Source organism: Phascolarctos cinereus, unplaced genomic scaffold, assembly GCF_003287225.1.
Source record: "Phascolarctos cinereus isolate Bilbo 61053 unplaced genomic scaffold, phaCin_HiC Scaffold_5;HRSCAF=322, whole genome shotgun sequence".
Lineage (NCBI taxonomy): Eukaryota > Metazoa > Chordata > Mammalia > Diprotodontia > Phascolarctidae > Phascolarctos > Phascolarctos cinereus.
This window is the reverse complement of record NW_027555958.1, coordinates 378,663,259-378,676,127: the sequence shown is the minus strand read 5'-3', so window position 1 is coordinate 378,676,127 and position 12,869 is coordinate 378,663,259.

Here is a 12,869-nt window from a genome sequence, read left to right as displayed (position 1 = left end):
ATACACACACCTATTTGTGTCTAATGGTAGCCTTCTTGGATGCGAGGGGGGAGGGGAAAAAAAGGGAAAAATTTTGTAAGAATATCTAATTAAACCCATTTTAGAAAAGAATTTGAACCGGACATCAACGAGCTTCCTAAGAAAAAAGCACGAGAACCAGATGGCTTTACAATTGAATTCCACAAAACACTTAAAGATCAACTAATCCCAACATTAAATAAATTATTTGGAATAATAGGCAAAGGAGTTCTGCCAAACTTTTTCAATGAAATAAATATGGTACTGACACCCAAACCAGGAAGAGCAAAAACAGAGAAAGAAAATTATAGACCAATTTCGTTAAGGAATGTGGATGTAAAAATCCTAAATAAAATACTAGCTAGGAGACTACAACAGTATATTGCAAAGACTATACACTGTGACCAAGTGGTATTCATACCAGCAATGCAGGGATTATTTAACATAAGGAGAACTATTAATATAATTGATTATATCAATAACAAAAGTAACAAAAATATATGGTTATATTAATAGGTGCAGAAAAAGCTTTGGACAAAATACATTCCTGTTTAAAAACATTTGAAAGCATAAGCATAAATGGACTTTTCCTTTAAATGATAATATACATCTACCTAAAACCATCAACAAGCATTATTTGTACTGGGCATAAGCTAGAAGCCTTCCCAGTAAGATCGGGAGTGAAGCAAGGATGCCCTGTATTCAATATTGTATTAGAAATGCTAGCATTAGCAATAAGGAGGAGAAGAAATTGAAGGAATCAGAATAGGCAATGAGATTAATAAAACTATCTCTTTTGCAGATCATATGAATCCTAGAGATTCAACTAAAAAAGTTACTTGGAAATAATTTTTAGCAAATTAGCAGGATATAAAATAAATGCACATAAATCATCAGTTTCTATAGCTCACCAACAAAACCCCTCAAGAAGACATAGTAAGAGATACCCCAGTTAAAATAACTATAGACTGTATAAAATAACTGGGAGCACACCTGCCAAGACAAAGCTAGGAACTACATGAACATAATTATAAAACACTTTTTACACATCAAGAAAGTCAAAAAGTAAATAACTGGATAAATATTAATTGTTCACAGGTGGGCAGAACTTATATAATAAAAATGACAATTTTATCTAATCTAGTTATTCAATACCATACCAATTAAATTACCCCCAAAAAATTATATTACTGAGCTAGAAAGAATAATAACAAAATTCATTTGTAAGAACAAAAGGTCAAGAATATCAAAGGAATTAATGGGAAAAAATGTAAAGGAAGGGGGTTTAGCAGTACCACATCTTAAACTATATTATAAGGCACTAATTAACAAAACTATCTGGTACTAAATAAGAAATAGAAAGGTGGTTCAGTGGAACAGAGTCTAATAGACATCATACAATGCATAGCAGTAAATGATCAATAACCTTGTGTTTGAAAAATGTAAAGATTTAAGCTTTCAGGATAAGAATTCATTATTTGGTAAAGAAAAATTGTTGCAAAACTGGGAAGCAGTCTGGCAGAAATTGAGTGCAGATCAGTATCTCATACCCTTTACCAAGATAAGGTCAAAATATATTCATGACCTTGTAAAGGGAGATACTATAAGAGAATTAAAACATGGAATATGTTACCTATCAGACTTGTGTATAAGAGAAGAATTTATGAATAAACAAGAGATAGCGAGCATTGTGAGATGACTATATTAAATTAAAATGATGTTGTACAAATAGAAGCAATGTAACCAATACTAGAAGAAAAACAAAATTGGGGGAAAAGCTTTTGTAGACAGTTTCTCGGATAAAGGCTTCATATCTCAAATTATAAAGAACTTTGTCAAATTTATAAAAAAAGTGAATCGTTCTCCAATTGATAAATGGTCAAAAGATATGACATAGGCAGTCTTTAAATGAAGAAATCAAATATGCATACATATATATATACATACATATGAAGGATGCTCTAAATCATTATTGATTAGAGAAATGCAATTTAAAACAACTTTGAGATATCATCTCACATCTATCAGATTGGCTAAAATAACAAATGTTGGATGGAATTGGAAAAATCAGGGCACTAATACACTGTTGATGGAACTGTGAACTGATCCAACTGATTTAGATTGGAGAGCAATCTGGAATGAAGCCCAAAGAGTTATAAAACTGTGTAAACTCTTTGACCCAGCAATACCACTATCTTTCCAGCCTTCTTAAACACTATTCCTTTTCCTAGACTCTATGGTCTAACAACCTACTCCACAATCCTCACACACGATGCTCCAGGATCCCCTAACTGAGCTTTTGCATTATCTGGCCCCCTGCCCCGAATACCTAGAATACTCTCCCTAGATACCTCAGAATCTAAGAATGCCTGGTTTTCTTCAAGACTCTATTAAAGTTCCACCTTCTGCAGAAGATCCTTACTCTTAGTATTCAAGCTACTAGAGCCATGCCCTTTCAGGTTACCTCGATACTACTTTGTGTGTGTGGATGTGGATGTGTGGATGCGGATGTGTATACATATATATTTGCATATATGTATATATACACATATATATTTGTATATATGTATATACATATAAAGATATATATTTGTATCCACACAAAGATACATACTATATCTATATCTATATACACAAGGATACATATGTATATATACATACAAAGATATATCTTTGTATGTTTCTTTATAATGTTTTCTCCTCCCTCTCCCCTATGTAGAATGTAAGCTCCTTGAGGATAGAAACTATTTTTTTCCTTTTCTTCATATTTTCAGTGCTTAACACAGTGCCTGACACAAAGTGGACACGTAATACATGCTTATTGATTAATTAGAGCATTGCATAGAAGGTCAGGTTTTTTCAATATATTAATTTTGCTGAACTATGTAAAAATCTTTATTAGAAGGGATTGTTCTCTGGGAAAGGAAAAGGGTAGGCACACAAGGAGAAATCTAGGTAATGTAAAAACAAAAGATACTAATGAAATCTATTAAAATAATTTTTGATATAAATTTTACTCTACCCAGCATATGTAGTACAATTAAGCATAGTATTTACATAATAAAGCTTTCCTATTATACATACACACTAACCTCAAAACACATCAGACCTTGAATTTGCAATGGACTTAAAAGTCTGCTTATGTTGAAGGGAAACTTCACGTACGTGAGTCTCCAATTCTCCCATAGCGTTGACAGCTTACATGTTTAGTGGGCATTGATTGCTCATGGCAAAGAATACTGTGCCATGAGAGGAAAAAAGCCCAACTCTTTCTTGAAGAACATTGTAGTAAAAGAATGGAGGTGGATGAAGGGGTTTGGAGGAGAGGGGATGGATGCTAAGAAAGGATATTCAGGGATTTCAGTGTCAGTGGATTGGGAGAGGGCTTAAATGCTTTAGAGGCGCTTTGGGGAACACTATTGGGAGGAGGCAGAGCAAGAAGGTCAGGCAAGCAAAGGACAGAATGACAGAATCAAAGATGCACTCAGAACTACAGAGAAATATTCATCCCAACTGGAACACTGGAGTTCAAAAAACCAAAACCAAAACCAAAAACCCAACCAACTTCACAAGTAGAAGCCAGGAGAGGCATTGGATCATGAGTTTAGAGCTGGAAGGATCCTTAGAAGTCATAAATCCAAACCCCTCATTTTACAAATAAGGAAAGTGAAGCTAAGAGACGGTAAGTAACTTGGTGGCATCTAGGTGGTCACATAGTGCACAGAGCGCTATGCCTGGAATCAGGAAGACCTGAGTTCAAATCTAACCTCAGATACTTCCTAGCTGTGTGACTGTGGGTAATCACTTAACTTCTGTCTCATTTTCCTCATTTATAAAACGGGGATAAGGTGCTCATGTGGAAGAGGGATTGGCCTACTTGGCCTTGGAAGGTAGAACCAGGAGCCACGGGAAGAAGTGACAAAGAAGCCAATTTAGACTTGATGTCAGGGAAAACTTTACCAACAAATAGAGCTGTCCAAAAATGGAATAGGACAGGGGTGGGGAACCTGTGGCCTCGAGGCCACGTATGGCCTTCTAGGTCCTTGAGTGAGACCTTTTGGCTGAGTCCGAGTTTTACAGAACAAATCCTTTTATTTTATCTATTTATTTGTTTGTTTGTTTGTTTGTTTGTTTTGGTGAGGCAATTGGGGCTAAGTGACTTGCCCAGGGTCACACAGCTAGTAAATGTCAAGTGTCTTGTCTGAGACTGGAATTGAACTCAGGTCCTCCTGACTCCAGTGCCAGTCTCTATCCACTGTGCCACCTAGCTGCCCCAACAAATCCTTTCATTAAGAAGATTGGTTCTGTGAAGTCTGGATTCAGTTAAAGGGCTGCACTTGAGGACCTAGAGGGCTACATAGGTTTCCCCACCCCTGGAATAGGAGGTAATAAGCTCACCCTGACTGAAGGGCTTCAAACAAATGTCACCTACTGGGTGTATTGCAGAGGGGATCTTCATCCAGTCAAAGAGTTTAGGGTATCTTCCCTCTCTGAAATTCTGTGATTTTATTGTGGGCAGCTAGGTGATGCAGTAGATGGAGCACTGTCCTGCACTCAAATCCAGCCTCAGACACTTAACTACCTGTGTGGCCCTGGACAAATCACTTAATTCTGTTTGTCTCAGTACCTCATCTGTAAGGCATAAATGGAAATGGCAAACCAGTCCAGTGTCTTTGCCAAGAAAACCCAAGTACAGTAACAGTCAGATACGACTGAAACTGTTCATCAATAATGTTATTGGATGGAGCCTTGCTAATGAGATGAGCTGATGACATCTAAAAGGGCCTCCAACTTAGAAAGGCAAAAGATTGGACTGAGGTGTGAGGCCACAGAGAATGCATGTTGAGTTCTTTCCCAAGGAAGCGTGTTCCGTGGTCTGATGGTGAAGCCAATGAAGGATGAGAAGCTGGGCAGGTCATTGATGGCTAAATGATGGGCATCTTCAAATAAGGTTACCCTGTTGTAGAACTTGAGAGCATAGCACCAGAGGATGTGGAGTTGGGAAGGACCGTAAAGATGTCATACTCCCGCTTCCTTATTTTATACCTGAAAAAACAGAGACCCCCTAAAGAAATGATTTGCCAAGGTAGTAAGTCACACAGGTAGCAAGCAGAAAACTGGAATTTGGACCCAAGTCCTCTGAAACTAGGGTCATATGAGAAATGGATAAAGCGCTCAGGATGTTCAGCCTGGAGAAGAAAAGCCAGGGAAGACCTGGCCCACTATGGTACAGTAGAAAGAGCAATGGCCTGCAAATCAGGAAGGCTGGGTTCCAGTCTTGCCTTGCTACTATCTGTATTACTTTGGGCAAAGCACTTTCCCTTCCTGGGCCGTAGCTGGACTAGATCACCTCTAATATTTCTCTGAGCTCTTGATCTCTTAACTTTTGACCTCCCTGAGCCTAAGTTCCCTCCTCTCTAAAATGACTGGGTTGAATGAGATGGTCTGAAGGGTCTCTTCTAGTTCTAAAAATCTGAGTCAGTGCCTACTGATATTTGAAGGGCTTTATGTGGAAGAAAGTCTACTTGGTTTGTGCAAGCTCCAGAAAACAAAAACAGAACCAAGGAGTAGAGGATTTCAGCTCCATATAAAGATGGACTTTCTAAGAACCAGGAGCTGGTCAATAACGGAACTGGTTGTCTCATGAATTAATGAGTGCTATGTCAATGAAAATGCTCAAGGAGAGGTTATGAGAGATATAATAAAGATTTCTGCATTGTATGGAGTGGATGGATTAGATGATGTCTAAGGTCCCTTCCAATACCAAGATTGCATGATTCTTTTTTTTTTTTTGGAGGCAATAGGGGTTAAGTGACTTGCCCAGGGTCACACAGCTATTAAGTGCAAGATCCTATGATTCTGTGAATCCCTGTACCCAGCTCAGTACCATAGCCACTAGCCTCCTCCATTTCCCTAAGGGCAGAGAATGGGGGAGGGAGGAAAGTGAAAGACTGCTATAAGAATTTCAGCTTTTCTTTCTGAGCCGGTGACCTTGCTTGACTTTAAACTTCCCCAGGGCCCCGACCGTGATGAGAAGGAAGAGAACACAGTTGTGTAAAGATTGTTATCAGAGTCATCTCCCAGGCCCTTCAACTCAAGGGTCCAGTTTTTCCCACAGAAGCCCCACCTCAAACCTCCACTGGCAAGGCCAACAGGGCCCTGGAGCTACGTCAACCCTGAGGTCCAAGGTGAAGGGACAAAGTGAAGGAGATGGTGGGGAAGAAGGTTATATTTCACTGGCCCCTCATTAATGGGACCCAGGGCAGCCCCAGGCATCTGAGAATCAGCCAGAAGAGGCATAAATTCATTCTGACTCAGTCCTATTAGCTTTCTGGTGGGAAAAAAGGAAGGAGGCAGTTAGAAGCAAGAGAGTGCCTCTGCATGAGGCAAAGTGGGGCTCAGGATCTCTCTGAAAGTGAGTCTTTAACACCTACTTATTTTTGCATAATCGTGCTTTGGTGGTGGTGGGGGCAGTTAGCTAAAATTTATCTCTCTGCAACACTGACTCAAAGATAATACAAATAACATCACACTGGATTACAAGGGTTGGTGACCACCATGAGCAATCCTTGGTGGACAAGGGAAGAGGCTAAGGCACAGGAAGCCAGTGTGTTACAGTTGAACGAGTACTCTCTGGTTAATCAAAGGGCCTGGGTTCTAATCTGGTTTTATCTATCTTATTACCTATGTAACTCTGGTTGAATCACACAATCTCTCAGTTTTCTTATCTGTGAAATGAGACCGTTGGACTGCTTGGCTTCTAAGGTCTTTTCCAGCCCTAGATCCATGATCTTCGGTCCACAAAACTGTGGGTTTTGAAAATGTGCAACTACTTCTTGTGACAGAAACAACTCAAATGAAAATTGTTTATAAAGGCCTAAACTCAGAAGATAAAACCTATTGTAGTGGAGGGGGAGCTTAAGTACCTGTGGGGTTCATAAATATTTAGGCACAATCCTGGGCCTTTTAAAGCAAACATAGGAAGAGAAGGCATGAGTGTGGGACTACCAGGCTCACTCTTCCATCTGCCTTAATTAACTGCCCCACCCCCACCTTCCCCATACATTGATTGCTTCTAACCCCCTGAGGGCCCCAGCTGGTTCTGCCAAAGAATTTTTCAATCAGGCCCCAGCTCTGAGCAGCTGGGCCTTGAAGGGAAAGAAAGAACTCCAAATAGAAGCTTACTAACAATTCAGGGCCAGTATTGTGTGGGTGGTCCCTGTTGGGATGAACAATTTAATGAAGAGCCCTGGGGAAGAATTCAGAGGTTGGGACTAGGGGGCCCCAAGCATAGGAAGAGGGAGGTATCCAGAAGGAGCATGCCTACTCTTTTTAAGAGGAACCTTGAAAGAATCAGAATTCAGATGCAGGGCTGAAATGGCCCCTTCCTGACTCTCCACGCTTCGCTGCTCTTGGGGAAAACCCGAGAAAATTGAGGCAATCCTGACCTTCCTTAGGAATTTTAAAGTGAAAGGAGCAGAGGGGATGAGGGACTGAAAATAAGTGCTAGGATAACACCTTTTTTGTTATTGTTGGGGTTTTTTTATGACTTTCACGACTATGAATACATACATGTAAGCATAGATGCAGGTGTTTGCATGTTGATCAGTCATTTCAGTCATGTCTAATTCTTCATGACCCCATTTGGGGTTTTCTTGGCAAAGACACTGGAGTGGTTTGCCAATTCCTGCTCCAGCTCATTTGACAGATGAGGAAGCTGAGGCAAACAGGGTTAAGTGGCTTGCCCAGGGTCGCACAGCTAGTAAGTGTCTGTAACCAGGTTTGAATTCACAAAGATGAATCTTCCTGACAAGTCCAGGCTCTCTATGCCCTATCACATCACCTAGCTTCCCTAAGATACTAGAGTGGTTTGCCATTTCCTTCTCCAGGAGAACACCTTAAGAGGATGGAAAATATTTAAGCATTGGTGGGGTATCTTTCAGAGTGGAGAAATTATAGTCAGAGGACCTGGGTTCAAATCCTAACTCTGCTACTTACTATCTGTCGGACTTTGTACAAGTGAAGTCACAACTCTAAGACTCAGTTTTCTCATCTATAAAACAAAGGGGTTGATCCCAGGATGGATGATTCCCCACTCCCTCAGGGGTCCATGGATATATTTCAGGGGGGTCTGTAAACTTAGAAAGGATAACAATCACACTTTTGTTTTCACTAACCCTTGGTTTCCTTTGTAATGCTCTTTATTTTATGTATTTAAAAGTATCATTTTCTTTTTGTTTGTTTTGTTTTATTTTAAAGACTGGATCCCCCTTCCTAACTCAGTTTTCCAGTGTAGGTGCCATTTAAGGGCAAATTCCAATACTGACCAACACAGTTCATCCCTCCATAGGCAACCTGGTGCCACACACACATGCTTCCCCACTCCTCCTAAGGGCTCACAATACTGATGCCAAACTTACTACAGACACCAGATCAGTTTAGTCCACAGTAATTCAGAAATTTCTCATCAATCAGCCTTAGCCTTGAGGGCAGCTGGGATTACAGGCATGGCAACCCTCCTACACAGCTCCCTCACCCCCCATTAAAAACATGGTTCTAGGAAGAGATCCATAGGTTTGACCAGACTGCCCAAGGGACCCATGTCACAGAAAAGGTTAAGTACCTCTGGACTAGATTCTAATCCTAAATCTTATGAAATTCCATTTTATCTAGGGTTATCAAAAGCCACATAGCAAACCATATAAATAAACCACCCTTTAAGATGAAAAAGAATACTTTTCCTCACATTGGAGTTGACTTCTTTCTATGCCAGGTAAAATGGCCTTTTCAACTCCAAAAGCTATAACTTCAAATTCTTCAAATTTTGCCTCTTCTTCCACTTCTCCTTCCTTTTCATGTCCTTTATCTAGCTCCTGGACTTCAAAACCATTCTGTCTCGTTCTGTAACTTCCCTCAGAGCCTGAGGCCCCCTCACTCTGGAATATCCATCCATTTCTAAAGGCCTTCTTAACATGTAACATCCCTTTATAGGGCTTACTTCCCCCCCCCCCCATTGGTGAGTTCCTCCAGGAGCCTCCATTTTGTGAAGCAACCCAGGCTGGTGTTTATTCCCCTTTCAGCACTGTTCCCAGCTTTCAGACTTCAGAACCATGCCCCCTTGCTGGGACCTTCATACTTACTAGGTCAAAACTATTTTCATAATACTAAGATATTTTAATGTCTAATATGACAAATATCAGTAGATATAAACAAAATAAACAAATGATCTGGGGGGGGGTTCCTCAATAATTTTTAAGAATATAAAGGGGTCTTGAGAACAAAAAGTTTGAGAACTACAATCCTATCCTATAATATGTGCCCTTGTAATTAATAATTATGAAGAGTCAGCATGGTTTCCTCAAGAACAGGTCATGTCAGAATAACCTTATTTCCTCATTTTGACAGAGTTACTAGATGAGAGGAATGCTATAAATATAATTTACCAAGACCTGCAAAGCATTTGATAAAGTCTCTCGTGTTATCCTTGTGGGCAAGATGGAGAGGTATTGGCTAGACAACCATACAGTTAGGTAGATTCAGGTTACAAAGTGCTGTGTGTTGTTTGTCCTTCATTCTTGAAGAGGATCAATAGCATCAGGAAGATGATGCCATGACTTTCAAGTGAATTGGATTTAAGTGAGGCAGGGCTGCGCAAAGTCACCAGCCTCACTCTCTCCTCCGGAGCCATCTGGGTCCAGTGGCAAGATGTTAATCAGGATAACTAGAGATGGCCCCAGATGAAGTGGGAGACCCTGGCCTTTTTTAAGCTAAAGTCTTTCCCAGGACTCAGTTTATCTGAGGCAACACCCATTCAGTGATTAAGGCAAGGGAAGAAATGAGGCAAAAAATGGCCTCTTTTACCTAGTTAAAAAAAATCAATCTGGTTCAGGCTAGGTCAGCTTGAAAGGAGATATCTAGGGGAGTGCCCATTATTTGTGTTTGCCCTGTACCGTTTACCTTTTTTTTTTTAACCAACTTGGATAAAAACATAGATGGGGTGCTTATTACATTTGAAGATGACCAAAAGATGGGAAGCTGGGAGGGATAGCTAATGGATAACTTCCATCAGAGTTGGGGGGAAGTAATTTCTTTTACGCATAATACCTCACACTCTTGTTCTAGATATTAAGAATTTTTTTTTAAATTTGCTACCTATTAAGCTTCAGAATATCCTTGAAAAATGATCTTCTTATCTTATTATCCTCTTCTTTTATCCTCCTTCCCTCTTTCCCTGTAGGGAACCAAGTATATATGTTATTCTCTCTGAGCCAATTCTGATGAGAGTAAGGTCCAAGCATTACCCTCCACCACCTCATTTTCCCCCTTCACTGTATATGCTCCTTCATACCTCTTCTATGTGAGATAATTTACCCCATTTTACCTCTCCCTTCCCCCCTCTCTCAGTGCATCCCTTTTTCTCACCCCTTAATTTTATTTTTTTGGATACCATCTTATAGTCAACTCACACCTATGCCTTCTATCTATGTACACTCCTTCTAACTGCCCTAATAATGATAAAGTTCTTAGGAGTTACAAATATCATCTTCCCCTGTAGAAATGTAAACAAGCTTATTGAATCACTTATAATTTCTCTTTCCTGTTTACCTGTTTATGCTTCTCTTGAGTCTTGTCAAAGTGATTTTTCCTAAAATACAACAGCAATATTAACAAACATTTATTAAAAACCTACTACGGATACGATGTTAAGCAGTAGGGATGCAAAAAGAGGCAAAAGACAGTCCCCGACCTCCAGGAGCTTACAGTCTAATGGGGAAGGTTTGACACCCCTCCCCAACAGTTCAGGTTTGACCACGTCACTCTCCCTATTCAATAAACTCCAGTGTCTCCCTGTTACTTCTAGGATTAGATATAAAGGCCTTTGTTTGGCTTTCAAAACTCTTTACCACCTGGCCACTTTCTAGCTTTCCAGTATTCTTACCCTTCCTCACCTCCATGTTCTACAGTTCAGCCACGCTGGCTTGCTGTTTGTCATATACTCCATCTCCATCTCTGTGCCTCTTCACTGCTTGTCCCTCAGCCTTGGAATCTCCCTCCTCCTCCCCCCTCCCGCCTCTTAGAAGCCAGACTCCCTGGTGTCCTTCAAGGCTGCTGAAATGCCATCTTCTGCAGGACGCCTTTTCCAATCCCCCTGGGCGCTGGTCTTCCCTAAGGCTATCTCTTCCTTACGCTGCGTGCATCTGCTATGTTCTTATTTATGTACATGTTGTCTTCCCAGCTGGTTGCAGTTCTTTGTATGCCCAGCATACAGAGTTAGGACAGTGATGCCTGGCACGTGGTAAGCACTTAATAGATACACCCCTTTGACCGGGGACAAAGAAGACTGGGCAATTGTGTGATAAAGATTATACCCAGTTGTACCTGACCAAGCTCAAATATAGCATGGGGGGGGGGCTAGGCAGTAGGGTTAAGTGACTTGCCCAGGGTCACACAGCTAGTGAGTGTTACGTGTCTGAGGCCAGCTTTGAGCTCAGGTCCTCCCGACTGCTCTATCTACTGCGCCACCTAGCTGCCCCCTCAAATATGGCATTTTAATGTGGCTCAGATGTAGTTGAAGGTAAGACAAGGTATGGGAACACCACTTGATCGTTGGCTGACAGTTGTACAGATGAACGTCAACTTTTCTACTGCCCTACCATTTCTCTGCCCCGCCCCCCTTTATGAAAAGAGTGTGGGCTCCCTATAGTTAGCACCTAAATGGGGAGGAAAGAAGGATGAAGAGAGAAGGAATGGAAGGTCTTCCCCTTTTTTACATAAGGACTGGAAACTATCCCTCCATCTTTTAAAGCAGGTTTAAAGGGGATCCTCTGGCAGAGAAGAAAACTCTACGTTATTTCTTCCATTTAGAGTCACAGACAGGCCTCCTTACTTCTCTCTTTTCAGACATCTCCCACAGGCCACAGCAAGAAGCTAGCCGAAATTGCAGAGGCATAAGATCTATAGACTCAAGCCCCTCATTTTATAGAGAAGGAAACTGAAGATCATGGTAAGTGCCTTGCCCAGTGTCCCAGAGGCAGAGGCAGGATTTGAATTCAGATTCTAAATCTCCTTCTCTTTCCACAATCCCAGGCTGCTTCTCAGGTAATCCTGCCTGGCACCATTAGCACCAAACCTCAGGCCCAGCACTAATATACCAGATGGGGCAGGTGGGGGATTCCCCACCCTTTCTCCAGCTTCCACTGAATCCAGCAGAAAGGGCTCCAAAATACATAACCCTCTGTGGCATAGAAGAACGTGTATCTCTGCAGGTAGGTTTGGTCTAAAATACAGATTTTATTACACCCACTTCCCATTTGTTTTAGAGCAGGGGCCCCCTTGGGGTGGGAGGATCCCTGTTCCCCCAAGGAACTCACCTGTCTCTTTCCATGCCACAGTTCTCAGAGAGGAGTGAACCTGAGGGTCTCTGATGGCAGGTAGCTGTGGCTAGCTTTCACAAAGCTTTAGAGAAACACAGACATGGGCAGACTGGGCTCTGCTTTCCCCTTCTGACCTATTCATCAACTTACCATCATCATAGACAGCTCTCCTTTGGGGATCTCTGAGAATGCAATAGGCCCAGAGAGAGCCTAAAGGTGACTTGAAGCACAGGTACCCTGTGATACCCTGCATGCATAAGCACACACTCGTGTTCAGTCATTTCAGTTGTGTCTGATTCTTCATGACCCCATTTGGGGTTTTCTTGTCAATGGTTTGCCATTTCCTTCTCCAGCTCATTTTGCAGGTGAGGAAACTGAGGCAAACAGAATTAAGTGACTTGTACAAGGTCACATAGCTAGTAAGTGTCTGAGGTCAGATTTGAACTCAGGTCCTCTTGACTGCAAGCTAGGCATTCT